At 42.0% G+C, this 15807-nt stretch overlaps 1 protein-coding gene across 1 annotated transcript in view; it reads right to left on the bottom strand.

Moving 5' to 3' along the window:
* KIF26B (kinesin family member 26B) overlaps positions 1-15807 on the bottom strand; it is a 424817-nt gene that overhangs the window by 135460 nt on the left and 273550 nt on the right. The gene's annotated exons all lie outside the window — the stretch shown is intronic.

Below are 15807 nucleotides of genomic sequence, written 5' to 3'. Positions count from 1 at the left end.
GCTTCCCCACCCATCTATCTCAACGCTGTTGGCGAGAACCATTTCCAGGACCAAAGGGGTTGTTCAAATCCTGGACTCTCTGCTGAGACAGTCAGTTGAAGTGCTGTTTTCTCTGATAGAGACACCTATTCACCAGGAGACCACCAACAGCTTTCCCCCTCGACTCCCCTAAAGGGTTGTCTACACTGGCACTTTACAGCGCTGCAACTTTCTTACAGCTCTCCGCTTAGTTTCCCAGGAAAGTGCCTGTAGCGGGGTGAACACCTGCTCCAGCCCTGAAGGGGTTGGAAAAGCCCTGCAGAGGGCTGGGGCTGAGTAAAGGAGCAAAACCCCAGCTGATTGGGGAAGTGGCTGCAGCTGGGGCCACGCCCCAAACTGAGCCACTCAGCCTTATAAGAAGGCCAGGCTAGCCAGAGCTGAGGAGTCTCTCTCTGACAGGAGAGGGAGACAGGCCTGACTGCTGGGGGAACTCACCCAAGAAACCTAGAGGAAGGCAGGGCTGGGGAAAGGCCTTAGGACCTGGGAAGCCCTAGGCCAGCAACTCCCCAGGCTGCAGGGCCTAGTTCTAGGCCCACCTAGGTATTGCGGTTGCAGAGGGGCAGCCTGAAGGTGGGTAAAGGCAGCCAGTCCAAACCCCTTGTTGCCGGTGATGATTGGCTGATAGACTGCAGTCTGCCCCAGGGCGCGGGGGCTAGATGGTGACTGGCAGTAGCCATAACTGAGGTGACATTGGGATAGGAGGTGGGGGTTCCCCTGGGTGGGGAGACACAGAGAGAGAGGTGGGTACTGCCAGGGGGGCAGCACCTAAGCCAAGGGCACTGAGGTCTGGGAGGGACACGGGGGCCAAAGACAGGCAGGACCCCTGGCCTGCAGAGGGTGCTCCGGAGGCTGGTGAGCTAATTCCCGAGACGACCAGCAGGAGGTGCTGTAGGGGTGAGTCCGCGCCTGATTACAGTGCCTTTCCATTTTGTTTCAGGCTTTCACCCTCAATCAGGGTATAGCCTATTTCAAATAAAATGTGCTCCAAGGCCCCCGTAGAAAAGCTGTTACTCCTCAGCACACCGCCTCCTTGAGCTCCCCAGGAACACACCAACGTCTGCACCATCCCTTCAGAGGATAGAATGTGAGCTCCTCTAATCAACAGGCTGTCCCACTGGTTGATTTAGAGCAGAGGATGGATCAAAGCCCCACCTCCTCCAGCCCATTTTGGGGTGACTTACATTGCTAACCTCATGTAATCCTTGCTCTCCAGTTAATGCAAACACTGAAGTTGTGCCTGGCATCTCCTTATAAAAGGGCACTAAATGGGTGAGGTTCCCTACACCACCACCCTTTGACACACCATGCAAGAGCTGGGCCTAATTTTTCCCCTCCATTTTTAAATTTCCATTAGTAGAAACAGATTTTGTGGGTGAAACATTATGTTTTATTCTAACGTTTTATTCTGCTCAAGGTAAACCAATTCTTGTTCATATCAGCAGAACTCAAGATGCCTACTTAATCATTTTATAGACACTTATTCCTTTCAAATGTTTGTTCTGAAATCTAGCCTTAAAGAATGATGAACAAATATCCTATTCAACCTCAGGCAGATCTACATTGTTTAGTACATTTCCTAGCATATTAAAACAATGCTTATTATCAGGTGTGAAGGACTATTCTCAAGAGCCATTACTGATACTTAACTGTCCCCAGTTTGATTTTCTGATTAGAGGGACTTCCAACAACTATTACAAATTTAGATTTGGATAACTGGATTACTGGAGTTGTTATATTTATGTTGTTGTTGGGTTATTTGATCTTGGAGTAACTGATGGATCTGTTCACTTATTCAGTGTATTGAGGATTGTCAAGGGAGCCAATGAGTTCTGGATGGGTGCTCCTCAATCAAACAGTAATATAAAGCTAACAGTTAAAAAAAAAAAACAGTTTGCTCATGAGAGGCTGAATTAAAAAAGACACAAATGACACTTGAAACAAAAGGAAAGGTGGTCTTTGTCCAGGCTCAGATAGTTAGGGCTAGCAAAACCAAGTCTCATCCATCCACACTTCTATATTTAATATGATTACTCTAGAAGTGAGCTAGTTCAATACGAGTGATTATGGAACATAAACAAAACTCAACTGAGGCGGAAATGCTTGCTATGAATGCTACTGTATTTCAGATGGAGTCAGCTCTTATGATTTTTCCCCAAAAAGCCAAGAAATAATCATATTGGGAGGGCATCCCCCTTATTCTCTTCAGCAGGGTAGTCTGCTCAGACAGTATCTGGGAAAGCTCTGAGGAAATAGTAGTTACTTGCCTTTGGTACACTCTTTACAGATCTGCATGTTTCCCTGACTTGATCGCCAGTCTAGCCCTGTGAGACAAAGGATGCTGACTGTACCTTAAAACAGAGACTGTCTGATTAATCATCGGTTTGTAGTTATCACTCTATTTATGTGGGGGGGAGGGGACATACCTTTTAAAAGTGTGGATTAACATATACCTTTTGATTCTAATTTTAACAGCTGCATCTCTCCTCTCCTCTCCTCTCCCCTCCCTCCCCCCCACCCCCATGTAAGGAAAAAGAGAGCCAGCCACTGACATGAAGGTGAATCATGCTGGAAACAAAAAAAGGCCCTTTGAAGTCAGAGCACTGTCCCTAAAGGCACAAATCTCAGTTGGGAACAAGCAAGGCCATATTAACCACCATATTCACAAAACCTGGCCTAGAACATGGCATTTGTAGACAGACTGATAGGCAAACAAGTAGAGGAGCAGCAGGTGAACCAGGCAGATGAAGGGCACTGAGACACAACAGGATGGGAAATGTTAGAACTGGTGGATAAGTGAAAAAAATTGCAAATATTTTTGTGAATAAAGGCACCATGTTTAATTTGATAGGATTTGTGGGGTCATATCCGGCTTTCGTGAGTATTCGCACACCTAACAGGGACATATGAAAATGCCTGTGAATCCTCAAGGTTTCACAGATTTGTATCCATTCTCCCACGCAGAATGCTTCAGTCATCCAATCATGGAGCAGAAACAAAGGGGGACCAGGCGCATGGCAGGAATGGTGAATAGCGACTAGCCTGAGTTGACACTTTTTGAACCATTCAGTCTGAACATTTGATGAGTATTTACAAGCCACAAATGCGCACACGCAAAAAAATCAGAATCAGCTGGCAAATGATTTGCCATCCAAAAAGAGGAGCTTAAATGGTAATGATGATTAATTGTCAATGAAGAGTTTGACCAGCTGGCATGTGTTCAGCAGCTTCAGCTGTGGCAGTTGGCTTCGGGGAGGAGATACAGCTGCATGCCAGCTGCCAAATGAGGCAAAGGGGTGGGAAGAGTTGGGCTTCTGGGAAATAGGCAAGAAGCAGAGGGGAGGCTGGTGGATCCACGAGCTGTTCTCCCACCCCATCCCCTGCATCAGGGGAACCACATAGCATAGAGGCTTCTTCAGCATTAAGGCTGAATTGGCTTTAAGGCTGGCATACCAGCTCTGTGGTTGCTCTGGGGCCTGCTATGGGAAGATTCCAAGCCCTCAGCCACAGAGAATTTCCAGTACACAGCTTGGCTGCTTAGGCTAGTGTGCTTCGTCATTCCCTGCATTCTACCTCCCACTACTCTAACTGAAGAGATTAATATTTAAGAAACAGCTTTCTCCACCCATTTAACCTGCTGAATCATTGATACAGACCTACTCCTTATAGCCTGATAGGGTATTTCTGAGGCAATGGACTCTTTTGGACAGACAATAAAGTCCTTCAACAATAATATAACAGAGAGAAGCCCTTGACGGCTAAACCACATTAAAGCAGGCTGACAAATGATTTACCAGCTGTGACATGGTGCGCCCATCTTGCTAGTTTCGCAAATGCTGTCACTTTTCAGCAAGATGGTGGGAGAAATGGGTGCCCTACAGCCTTTGTGGTGGTGTTGTTGTTGCTGGTGTTGCTAGGACAGAACCGTGTGATGTGCCTGCACACCTCAGTAACTCAGTTAGGTATTTCACTGAGAACGGATTTTAGAGTGCCCTCAAAATTACTTAGTAAAGAAGGGGCCCAATCAATGAGAACTCAGCCCACATGTTAAAGTAAATATGCGCTTGGTATCTTCAGTGGTGGCAAAAAGAGTGGCTCAGCTCCATTTGGAAGTTATTATTCATTCTTTTACTGCTGTTCAAATTTCCCCTGTGGGTGCCCAGAAATTAGTTAACTCCCTCCCAGTTCTCCATAGGTCAGTTCATGGATAAGGAGGTCTGGATGGTTGCAGGTAAGAGTCGGGGAAAAGAATGGTAACCAGAAATTTAGGAGATGGATGCTGCATGAAGGGTCCCATTTCTAAGGCCCAACCATGTGTCACCAGGGACCAAGGGACATTCAGAGTGGGAAACTCTTTCTGGAGAGTGGTGACTAGCCACTCTGCTGGAATGTTATTTGTATTTAAATTTAGCTTGGGGCTTGAACATGTGAAATTTACAGTATAACATGTATAGCTTTTTACTGCAGGCTGGGAGTTGGAGGAGAACAGTGGAGTGGAGTGGGGGAGGGATAATGTTCAGAATGTTATTCATATTCAATATATTATTGGCTCCTATAGAAAGAGAGAGACCAGCCATCTAATTCAGCATGGCAAATTCTTCATTTCTATGAAGCTAAAAATTGGCCCCAAATCTTAAACATATCTCACTATTAAGTGCCATGTAAAGCCCTGATAGTCATGCTTACAGAGATAAACTAAATAATAAGAAAATAATAAAAGCAAAGAGGCCAAAGCTCATTTCCTCCTATATTTCCTGCACTGCAGTGCATCGTTTAAAGCAATTTCTGGTCGTCTCTATCTCAAGAATTCTGCTTATCAGCCCATCCAGTTATTTTTAATTTGTACTTCTTTTATTAACTGCTGCATTATTAATATAAACCGATAAGGTAGGAAATAGCTTGGTGGTGTTCTCTTGCAGCAATGCCTTACATGGCATAATAGTCTTCATGATAAATAGCTCCCTCCCATCTAAAAAGATTCATGGATTCCCACTGCACGCAGAACACAAGTCTCTTGGGGAGTTCCGTTTCCTATTCAGTCTCCCCAAAGAAGCATGGGCCTCCTTATGTTTATCACATCTGCACATGCTGTTATCAATCAGTGTTCATGCCTTCACCTTCTGTGTGGCCAGACAACACACACATCTTCAGCACCTCTGTCAGATCTCTTGCCAGCACATACCTTAGCACTGCTCCTGATAGCTGACAGCAATTTAAAAGGCAAAATCCAGTGGTTTAAGTTATTTTCCTGGATGGTGAAGGCTTTTTGAGTCAGGCAGCTCTGGAGTCTGGATTAAGGTGTTGGGGCCAATCTAGTCAAGAGCATATTTCTATTGCTAATCGACTGTGTTTGGATAAACCTCCAAGGATACAGAAGGATGGGAAGAAGAAAAGACTTCAAAGAAAGATAATTAATCCTACACTGTGTACAACGATTTAAAATACACATGTCGTATTTCCTGTGGGAGAAGAGGGGAGGAGGGAAAGGACTGACAGATAAGTTTTCCTACCTCTCTGTATCTATCATGGAAGTATTTGCAGTAATGAAGGCTAATTTACAGCACAGAGGTACACACAATCCATTTCTTGCTAATATTCCAACACACAGCACTTTCAGACAATAGCTTTTTCTAAATAAAATGAGATTTTTTTAATAAATTGAAGAAATGTATGGAAGGGTCCTGCAGAATTTAACACAGATGAAGCCATGAATTTTATAGAAATGCAATAGGGCGCTATCTAAATTAATCTAAAAAACGGTGGAATTTAATAGCATTTTCTATCGTGTGTCAGTGTTTTGAACCACCCTACAGAGGGAATAAAATTTCCTGTTACATATGGGATGGTTAAAACAAAGTACAGAAAGGACATAATTCTGAATTAAATTCCATAATAGTTTTCTATTAGTATAATATTGGCAGGTGTTGTCTTCCTTTTACAAAATATATGGTGCATATACTAGTTATACACATCAGTAATTACTTGTAACAGGATCTATATATAATATATGTAAACTATGTAACAGTACTATTGCTTAAAATTTTATCTTATCAACCAACATACTCAACCAGCATGTGCTGTGTGTGTATATCATGCTCCATTCCCTGGAGGAGAAGTTTTGTGGGTCACAGACTTTTAAAAATGGATTAACTTGCAACCTGCTTTTATATAAAGAATTAATTGCATGACTGATCATGCTGATTGCAAACTTTGTTTTCACCTTTACCACATAGAAAATGGGGAAAATACTTTTTCTTAAGTTATATTTTTTTTTTTAGACAGCAGGAATGTGAACTTTGGAAGGATGCTTATTGTAGCTTACATTTTGTATTTTAGTGTCTAAAAGTGTATTTTAACTGAGACCGTATTAATAACAATATAGAAGGACCTATTTGAATACACAGAATGAATCATTTAGGATTGATTAAACAGTGATCCAAATGTGGTTTCATTTTATTATCCCACATCCTGCATTATATCCCACCATCAGTTTCTAAGCAGAAGTCCCTAATGAAATAAATTCAGAGTTCTGCCTAACAGTGATACAATATATCTGTAGTGTTGTAGATGAGTTGGTCCCAGGATATTGGAGAGACAAGGTGGGTGAGGTAATGTTTCTTTTATTGGACCAACTTCTGTTGGTATGAGAGACAAGCTTTTGAGCTTACATAGTGCTTTTCTTCAGGTCTGGAGAATATGTTACAATATGGGCACCCAAGGTCCACAGAAAGCCTTAGGTGCCCATATGCTCTTATTTTTGTGGCATCTTGACTAATTCCCAGAATGGTCAGCCATGCATGGCAAGGGGCACTGCTTGGACCTCTTCTACACCTGAGATCAGATCAAAAATGTGCATTCGCACACCTTCCCGCTTTGTTCACATACGACCAAATACTCAGCCATACAATGCAGAGCCAGCAAGGTCATTTTTACCAAGTCCCAAAGATTTGGTACTTGCAAGTCTGGCGGTCTCTTCACTAGATGGAGGCGACCCCACTGGTTTACAGGTTAGTACCAAATCAGACCAAGGATTGGGGATGACTTCATGGTGTTCGCTAAGCAGCCAAGCTGGGGATGGGGCCTGACATGCTTTTATACCTCTTGATGGATGGTCCTGGAGTAATGTTACAGATCCAGAGTAGAAGCAAGCCTGTTCTCTTAGCCACTGAGTAACTGTAGTTGTGGTGGCTGTCCCTGAGGCACCAGGGAGTGGGGAAGGAAGGAAGCAGATGAAGTTACGGAGCATGGAGAGAAAGGATGCCTCAGAGGAATTGCGAAGGAATGGGTGAATGCCCGAAGGCAGAAGTTGTCAAGTTATGCTCTGTTGGAATCACAAATGGGAGGGGAAAGGGGTTCGCGGAGGAGAATAAATGGGAGGGATGGTGTCCACAAGGCACTCACAGTATTAAAATCTCAGATCTTCCCCAGCTGGACTGACTATTTAATCAATGCTGGGTTAGAAGCACACAGTAAAGCCCAGGCCTTTAAAGAAAAAGAAAAGCAGAGTGACCTTCGGGACTGAATCAATAAGCTCAGTTGGATCATTAGTCAGTGTTGTTAGAGCAGTGCTATACTGAAGCCTCCAACAGCTTTACCATCTTGTCAGTTCCACTGAACATTGCGCATGGACACATGCAGAGAGGAGTCAAACACCCAGGGAAAGGGCTGGGAGGAGGAGATGGACTTTTGGAATTTAAGAAAAAAATATACATATTAAATACTGTGGGCTTAAGCACTTACTATACTATTGCCCACCATACTAATAAGATCTTAAAAAACAAACCAACCAACCTACCTAAGTTCCTAGGTTTGGGGAAGTATTCAGCATCTAAATTCCTTACTCAGCATTTTACTAGAATCATCATTGTAATTTTCAGATTCTTTGATCTTGACTTTCCTGATTTCTATTAACCTTCTCTACAGGGATTTAAACATGAGCAAAAACGGGGGAAGGAACTTTAAACTGCACTTTGGAAAGCTCCAGAAGTGAAGTGGAAGAGATTAACTAGGTCTACTATAATGCCACAAAATAATATTATATAGAGAGTACAATTTTGATCTAAGTATCAAAAGTAGTAAAAATAAAAGGTCCAAAGAAATCAAACTGTTAAGAAGGATGAATTTTTATAATCTAAAAGAATTGTAATTTATATTTGTGTAAGAGATTTATAAAATATGGCTACTGTATTTTTGTCACAATTTAAGCAATATAATATGCCTTGTGTTCTTCAACCCTACAGAAAAGACCACTTAATATATTGACTAGATGTTAAGGTTTTCTGGAGCTTCTTTCATTAGATTCACTAGACTTCAGCAACCATATCAGCTGAGCTGTGTTGACTGAATCTCATGGATCACGGCAGGTGGTTGGCTAGTGGTCTACAAAGCAATTATAGTTACCTTTGCCCTTTAGTGACCTCACACAAATACACCACCACAGCGAAGTACCCTACACTAATGAGCGTAAAAATGTATGTCCAGCACAAGGTCTAGGACACTGTGTGGATAAGCCAATTAGAAGTGTGCAAAATTCAATTGTATCAGTTCACAGGGTTTTGTGTAAACCTTTTATTAAATTGTACTCCAAAGCTTAAAGTGAAATTCAGCTAAAAACATGAAGTCAATCCATGTGAAACAATCAAATTTCATGATGGAAACTATGCTATAGAGCCATGTTAAAGAATCACAGAAGAAACTGCTTTCTTCTACCACTGAACGGGGACCTTTGGTAGAATAAGGTAAACAGTTTTATTTCTAAAGCTAACCCCATTCTCTCTTTTACTGTAGAGCTTTGTCTAGAAACTCCCTCAGTCCATCTATGTTTCTATAAGGTCACCCATCACCATGGTATCTCAGTGCATTAAACCATTTCAATGGGAAAAGAAACACCATTTCCTGTAGATTTTGAGGTACCAAAGGAAAATTCACAATTTACTAAACGGCAACCCATTGTCCATATTTTTCTTTGGAAGAGTTACCATTCAAATGAGATAGCGATGTTCAGCACGGGTAGGCTTTCCATTGAGCCACTAAAGAATACAAGATAGACACAGATATGAAGAAATGCCACTCAGGGAGTTTGCAGCAGTGTAAATCAGGAGTGACTCATCTATAGGGTTACTCTGCAGCAATAACATCAAAGTTGGACCCAAGAGATCTACTGCCCACACTTTTTTTTTTTTGATCGAGTCAGCCATCATTTGATTTTGCTGAGATTAATCTAAAATGTGATTGTGACAGGAGGCGAAAGGTCAAAGGTCTCTTTATGTTGCTCTATTCAGCCTCTGTGCTGTTTAGATTAAGGGGAAAATGAAATTTCTGCCACAGCAGTTTGTAAAACCATCTTTTCCACTTAGGGCAAAATTCTGCTCTCAGATCAGCAGTGGGAACAGAGATCTGCCTTGCAGATTTGAAAGTAAAATTTCACTGTTAAATTCTGATTCTAGTTGAGCACAGGAATTCCATTGAAGCAGATTTTCTTCCCAGAGCTCCCAGTGATACAATAACTACTACACCATTTCCAGGGGTTTAACAATACTGGCCCAGACACACAGCAATGCTGGCCGATTGGCATAGGTTAGGAAAAATAACCTCTTCCTCACCTCTTTTTGGGGTGCCTTGCACTGCAGGGATTCCAGCAGAGAGTAGTTTCTGCACTTAGACAGCAGGAACTATAACAATGGCAATCCCTTCAGTGGTGGGTGCACAAATGAGTGGAGGTTTCTTACACATACACACTCCCTCCCTTGCATACCCAGGCATGAGCCAGTCACATTCTGGCCCAGTGCTCCAGCACAGGGGTGGGAGGGTGGCACTGGCACCATCTGGTTGGGCTTTCATTTAGTGCAAATTAACTGTACCTGGAAAATATGATTGGGAAGGCTGGAGAGTAACAGTTTATAGCAATTCTTCCAACTTCTCTTAATTTCATCTTTTATCTTTTAAAGCAGCTTGAAGTAAAGAAAATATTTAAAATCCTTCTGGTAGCGCGCACACAGAAGGAATCTGGCCAAAATGTACGAAAGCCTCAGCCAGATCCATCCAACATGCTTGCTGGAGAAAATTTCAGTTATGAGCAACTAACTGGAGGGCAAAAGGCCACCTGGATTTCATTCCAAGTGGAACTAACTATTTAATTTATAGAACAATCATGTTGACAACAGTGATGAACACACGTGTCCTTTAAACGCCTCATGGGGTATTTCTTCTTTTTTCCATTTCAGTAACCATGGCAACTTTGAAAAGAAACAGTTTTTACTCTTCCCCTCATAAATTGTGTTCAAGTGGTAATGGGTTTAGATCTCATTTGTCCTGTAACAGTTAACGTTCTTCTCTCTGTACTCCCACGGATGAAGGTTTCCAAAGGAGAGACAAACCCTTCCCCTGCTTCACTTTAAAAAACTTCAAAATGGATGTCAATGAAGGGAGCTACTGTACATATTTCAGAAGTTGCATCTGGTTTTCTGCTGACCTTAACACAGGATTTTCATAAACACCCACTCAATGCACACGGGGATGTTGCCAACAAATTCCTCACATCCACAAATCCGCTAGTCAAAATACAAGCACTTCTACTCTAAGATTTTTTTTGCCTCTGGTTTAATCAAGACATACATTGGTTTTCTTCCTTTCAGTCCAGCTTTCTGTCTTTGCTTTCCAATGAAGTGCTAAAGAGGAGTTAGGGCATTAAAAGAGGTCTTGTTGGAAACACTTTCTGACAAGGATTATTTATGATCTGTAAAACTATAGCTAATGTAAATACAAGCAAGTATTGTAACACACACGTTGTGCAATATACACCAGTTACATTGTTCTCTGTGTCTGGGAAATGACTGGGACGATCACAGAGGCTTGAGGGAGCTGGGTGCCAAACTTCCACTGACTTTCAGTAGGAGTCAGATGCCCAACTCTTAGGGACTTATGAAAATCCAGCCTATATCTTTTCATGGGTGTTGGAAGGGAGGTGCCTTAGGGTCTGGTGAAATCTTGGTATGGGTTTCTGGTTTGAGGGTTGTGTTTGTTTGGAAGGCCAGTCTCTGCTGTTATGGGATATCCCATGAATGGCATGAATTGTATGGCAAATTTTGGATTTTTTTAAACCAAATAATAGTGTTTTTAAATAATATGAAGTACTTAGAGACTGGGACAGGCACCGAAGAAATTAAAAGCAATTAATAAATATATCTCTAATCATGGCACAGACAATGGAAAATGGACAGAATCAGGAGCAATCACCACTTCAGCTATTAATCTGCCTATCAGTGGTTCTGTTAGTCAGAGTGTGATTAGGCTTATGTATTACAAAGTGTATTCAGCTTCTCCCAATGTGCTGAAATTCACCCCTACGCAGAGCACCCACATTAGAGTAATGCATCACTTAAGTCCCACTTAATCCCTATGGGAGCCATCTGTCCAGGGCTGAATTTCACTCACAGGTAATTACTATTTTATTTTCAGCTTTAAAAAACAATCCTTTTATCACAATACAGTATATGAGCAAACAACCATTTGGTCTCTGCCCTGACACAAAGGTCACCTTTCAGTGGCAGAATTTCGTAAGGCTACTTGCAGAAAAATAACAACAGAAACCACATCAGGCCATGAAAAGCCAAGTGCTACATGCAAGCAGTACATTTGCTAGGGCTGGTTGAAAATTTTCCATTGAAACAGTTTTTCAATGGAAAATTGGATTTTTGACAAAATGAAATTTCTCACAAAAAGTGTCTGCTCTGCAGAAAATTTCAAGTTTGCATTGAAAATCTGGAAGCTGAAAGTTTTCAGGTTTTGGCCAAAATCACAAAACATTTGATTTTTAATTTTTAAACAAAAAGTTGAAGTGTTCCATTGGGAGGAGGAAATATTTTTCCAACCAGCTCTAACATTTACCACAATATTCTAATGCTGAGTGAAATCCTGGTATTGTTTGTCAGTCATACAGAGAGCACCTTTCTGCTCCTCTGCTCAGTTCTCTGACTAAAAAAGACTAACATACAATATATATTGCTGAGATAAAAGTACAAAAGAATTTAGAGAAGTCATGTGCAAACAGCGAGTATAACTACACTCCATATGTATATCTAAATCCAACCAAACCAATCTGCCACCCAGATGTGAACAAGAGTACAGAATATGACAATGACTCAGATGGGGGCAAAGGAGAAGCAAGTGTAGTGGCTCCAGCTGTTGCATGCTATGGAAGAGGATTATCATTCATGTCCAAAAGACAACTCAATCTATTTTTGTAAAACTGTGGGGATCCCACACAAACATCTGGTTACTAGCCAGCTACTGTCACTACTACATGGAAGCTGAAGCACCTGTGGGCTAGATATGGATGGATGTGTGTGTTCCATTGCTAATTTATTTGCAGTACAGGCCATGTATCTCTTTCTTTAATTAGAATTGGTTGGAAATTAATCCAACAGAGGAGGGCCACAGAACAATCAAGACATCTATTTTTCCTTCTCATAGTTTCCTGATTATGGGTCTTATTCTTCACTGCTTTGCTCCAGTTTGACACTGGTGAGATTCTATTGAAATAAATGGAAGTACACCCATTCAAAAACCAGAGTTAATCAGTGCTGAAACAGGCCCTGTATTTTATCTTCCCCCTCCTCTGGGGTTGAATGTTAATGAGAAGACAATGCTTGTTCCAAATTCCAGTCAGTTACAATATGTTTTATGGATGGTCTTGGGTGCGGAAAGGTGTTAAGCACCTGACCCCAACTTTACTTTTTAAGTCTAATACATCAGTCAATCTATATTCTTATTCTATACCTACCACCTTTGTATCTGAGCTGGTAAGTAACCTTAATACCTCTGAATATTTTGCTGATGGCTAAAACCTGGCTTGTATCACAACTAAATATCAAATAGCCAGATATTTCAGTCCTCACCCACAATTAATCAGAGCTTTGCTATACTGGTCATTTTTTGATAGCCTCCTATTATTCCAGAACAGAGCAGCCACAATCCCAACCAACAAAGTAAAGTCTTGAATTTCCTAAACCTAACTCCACATCCTTCACACCTATCTACACTTTAACTTCCATATAAATGCAAATATTTGAAAGGAGATGTGGGGGAAATTAACAGAGCTTCTTGAACAGCCATATAGAAAATGTCTATCTTTGAAGCAGGGCACTGCCAAACAAAAACTATGTAAATAATAATTAATGTCTCAGTGATCCAATAGGTTGAAAATTCCCATCACCAGATCTGAGGTCTCCACAGTCTGACTGGCAAACTACATTCTCCATCTGCAATTATCCATTTATTATGCCTCATACCTATCCCTGACATATTAAAATGCAAATTATGCTACAGAGGAAAATTGATGGGAACAATTTGATGAACGTATATGAGCTTTAGGTGATAATTATAAGGTGACTCATAGGAGAAATAGAAGAGGACAGAAATGGAAATGAAGGCTAGACATTTTTTGGTATGGAACTATTTCAGAATTAACCGTTTTCACTTGTTTTGATTATATGAATTAAATCTAATTTGTTACAACGACTTTCTTTGAAGAAGCACAATCAAATCATTTAAAAAGCCCTCATTTATGATTCTTTGTATAGGTTCTTTCCTAAATATATCAGTTAGTACTAGATGACCAAAAATTCATTTAGAAAGAAATATTCTCTTGTGTACCTTGGATGGGGCACGCCCTCATCCCAATCAGGAGAAGGCTAACAAGCTCCTCTGGGCTCAACTGGTACTGAACAGGCACAACTGCAGAGCCTGCTCCACTTGGAGGAAGCAAACTTAAAAAGGAGAACTTGTTACTGGAATGGGTGGAAACCAGGAGGAAAGCGGCTGTGCTTCAGAGTTAGCGGATTCTTACAACAGGGTCGCTGGGAGGAAGACAGCATGTAAACCTCCACCTCCCACAAGGACTCACCAGACCAGGTATAAGCCCACCACTGAAGACAGGGATAGAAGATATGGCTAAATCCTGGGTGAGGGTTTAGCCAGACCTTGCCACCATAAATAAGACAGACCCCTATAGATTCTCTAAAAGGAAAACTCAGAGACTGAACATTCCCCAGGTCCCCCCATACCTGTGAATCCTGAAAGACTGGAGTAAGGTTCCCAAGGGGGACAGGATTTTGGAAGGGAAAGAGACTCTGAAAAGGCTCAGACTATCACAGTATCATAAAATGAAGATTAGAATCCAAATTATCCTGGGTGTTATTCCATTTATTACAGTGGAGAGAGTGGAGTTACAATCGGAGAAAATGGGGTTGTACGTGAGAGAGTTAGGTTGGATAGCAGAGTGGGTTAATACAATGCCCTTCTACTTCCACAGACTTAGTTCCTTACTTGGGTTCCAAATGTAAATGGCTTTGGAGGACAGGCTAATCTTGGCTCTGTTTGTGGATATAAAAAAAACTACCATACAGCTGTAAAAAGCAACAGAGGGTCCTGTGGCACCTTTAAGACTAACAGAAGTATTGGGAGCATAAGCTTTCGTGGGTAAGAACCTCACTTCTTACTTGCATCTGAAGGAGTGAGGTTCTTACCCACGAAAGCTTATGCTCCCAATACTTCTGTTAGTCTTAAAGGTGCCACAGGACCCTCTGTTGCTTTTTACAGATTCAGACTAACACGGCTACCCCTCTGATACTTGATACCATACAGCTGGAACTCCATGCTCAATGGAGGCCCAGAGATAGAATAGCAGGAGTGTTGCAGGTCTGAACTGAAGCATATTGGCAGAGCTGTATGCGTATATTTGCAATGCCCTTTCCATAGTATGGACAGAAACCTGACGCCCTTACTCAAGAAAAAAATCCCATTAAAGTCAACAAGACTTGTCTGAATAAAGACTGCATGATTAGGCCCAATGCTGCTTTTGGTCCCTTGCTTCCAGGAGCACATCCCTCACTATTTGTAAATGCAAACTTTATTCTTATCCAGACAGAATTCACCTTGATTCTGGAAATGTAAGAGTCCTGGGAGGACATAGAAAACTTTGCAATGGAAATCATTTAAAGATTATATTACTCAAAACAGGACTGTTCAAATCTTGTACCAGGTTGTCATACTAAATGCTTGGAACAACTAATAGTTAGGCCCAATCCTGCAGCTCCCACTGAAGTAATGGTACCAGTATCAGGGCCACACAGTACTTCTCATCCAAATCAGGAGGGAAAAAAAATCCCATGAGCCCTCTAAGATGGACATAAGCCATCCACGAAAATAATGGATGTGGTTCTGTGAAAAATCGTGTTATTGCCTGACTCGTTCCCTTAGTGCCCAAGAGCAGCAATGGAAACAGTGAGGCACGTTCTGTGTACAGTATGCAGGGCCGGCTCCAGGCACCAGCCTGGCAAGCAGGTGCTTGGGGCGGCCGCTCCGGAGAGGGGTGGCACGTCCAGCTATTCGGCGGCAATTCAGCGGACGGTCCCTCACTCTGGCTTGGAGCGAAGGACCTCCTGCCGAATTGCCGCCGCAGACCGCGATCGCGGCTTTTTTTGGGGGGGGGGGGGGCTGCTTGGGGCGGCCAAAACCCTGGAGCCGGCCCTGACAGTATGTCCAGATTGAACATTACCATTTCTCTGCTAAAAAGGAAAGCGGTTTTCAACAAATTCAGTGTCTTCACTTAGCACTTGATGAATACAGAAAAGCATAATATACTAAAAACCTGTATAAGAGACTACCTTTTAAAGCAAACTCCTGTCTTGAGCAACTGTCCCAAAGTATTCCCCAATGTAATGGGCCAGACTCACCCCTAGGATGGCAGGGTATCTGTACTGGGGGTTAAAG

Source organism: Emys orbicularis, chromosome 3 (assembly GCF_028017835.1).
Source record: "Emys orbicularis isolate rEmyOrb1 chromosome 3, rEmyOrb1.hap1, whole genome shotgun sequence".
Taxonomy (NCBI): Eukaryota; Metazoa; Chordata; order Testudines; family Emydidae; genus Emys; species Emys orbicularis.
This window is presented reverse-complemented; position numbering and strand designations above follow the sequence as displayed.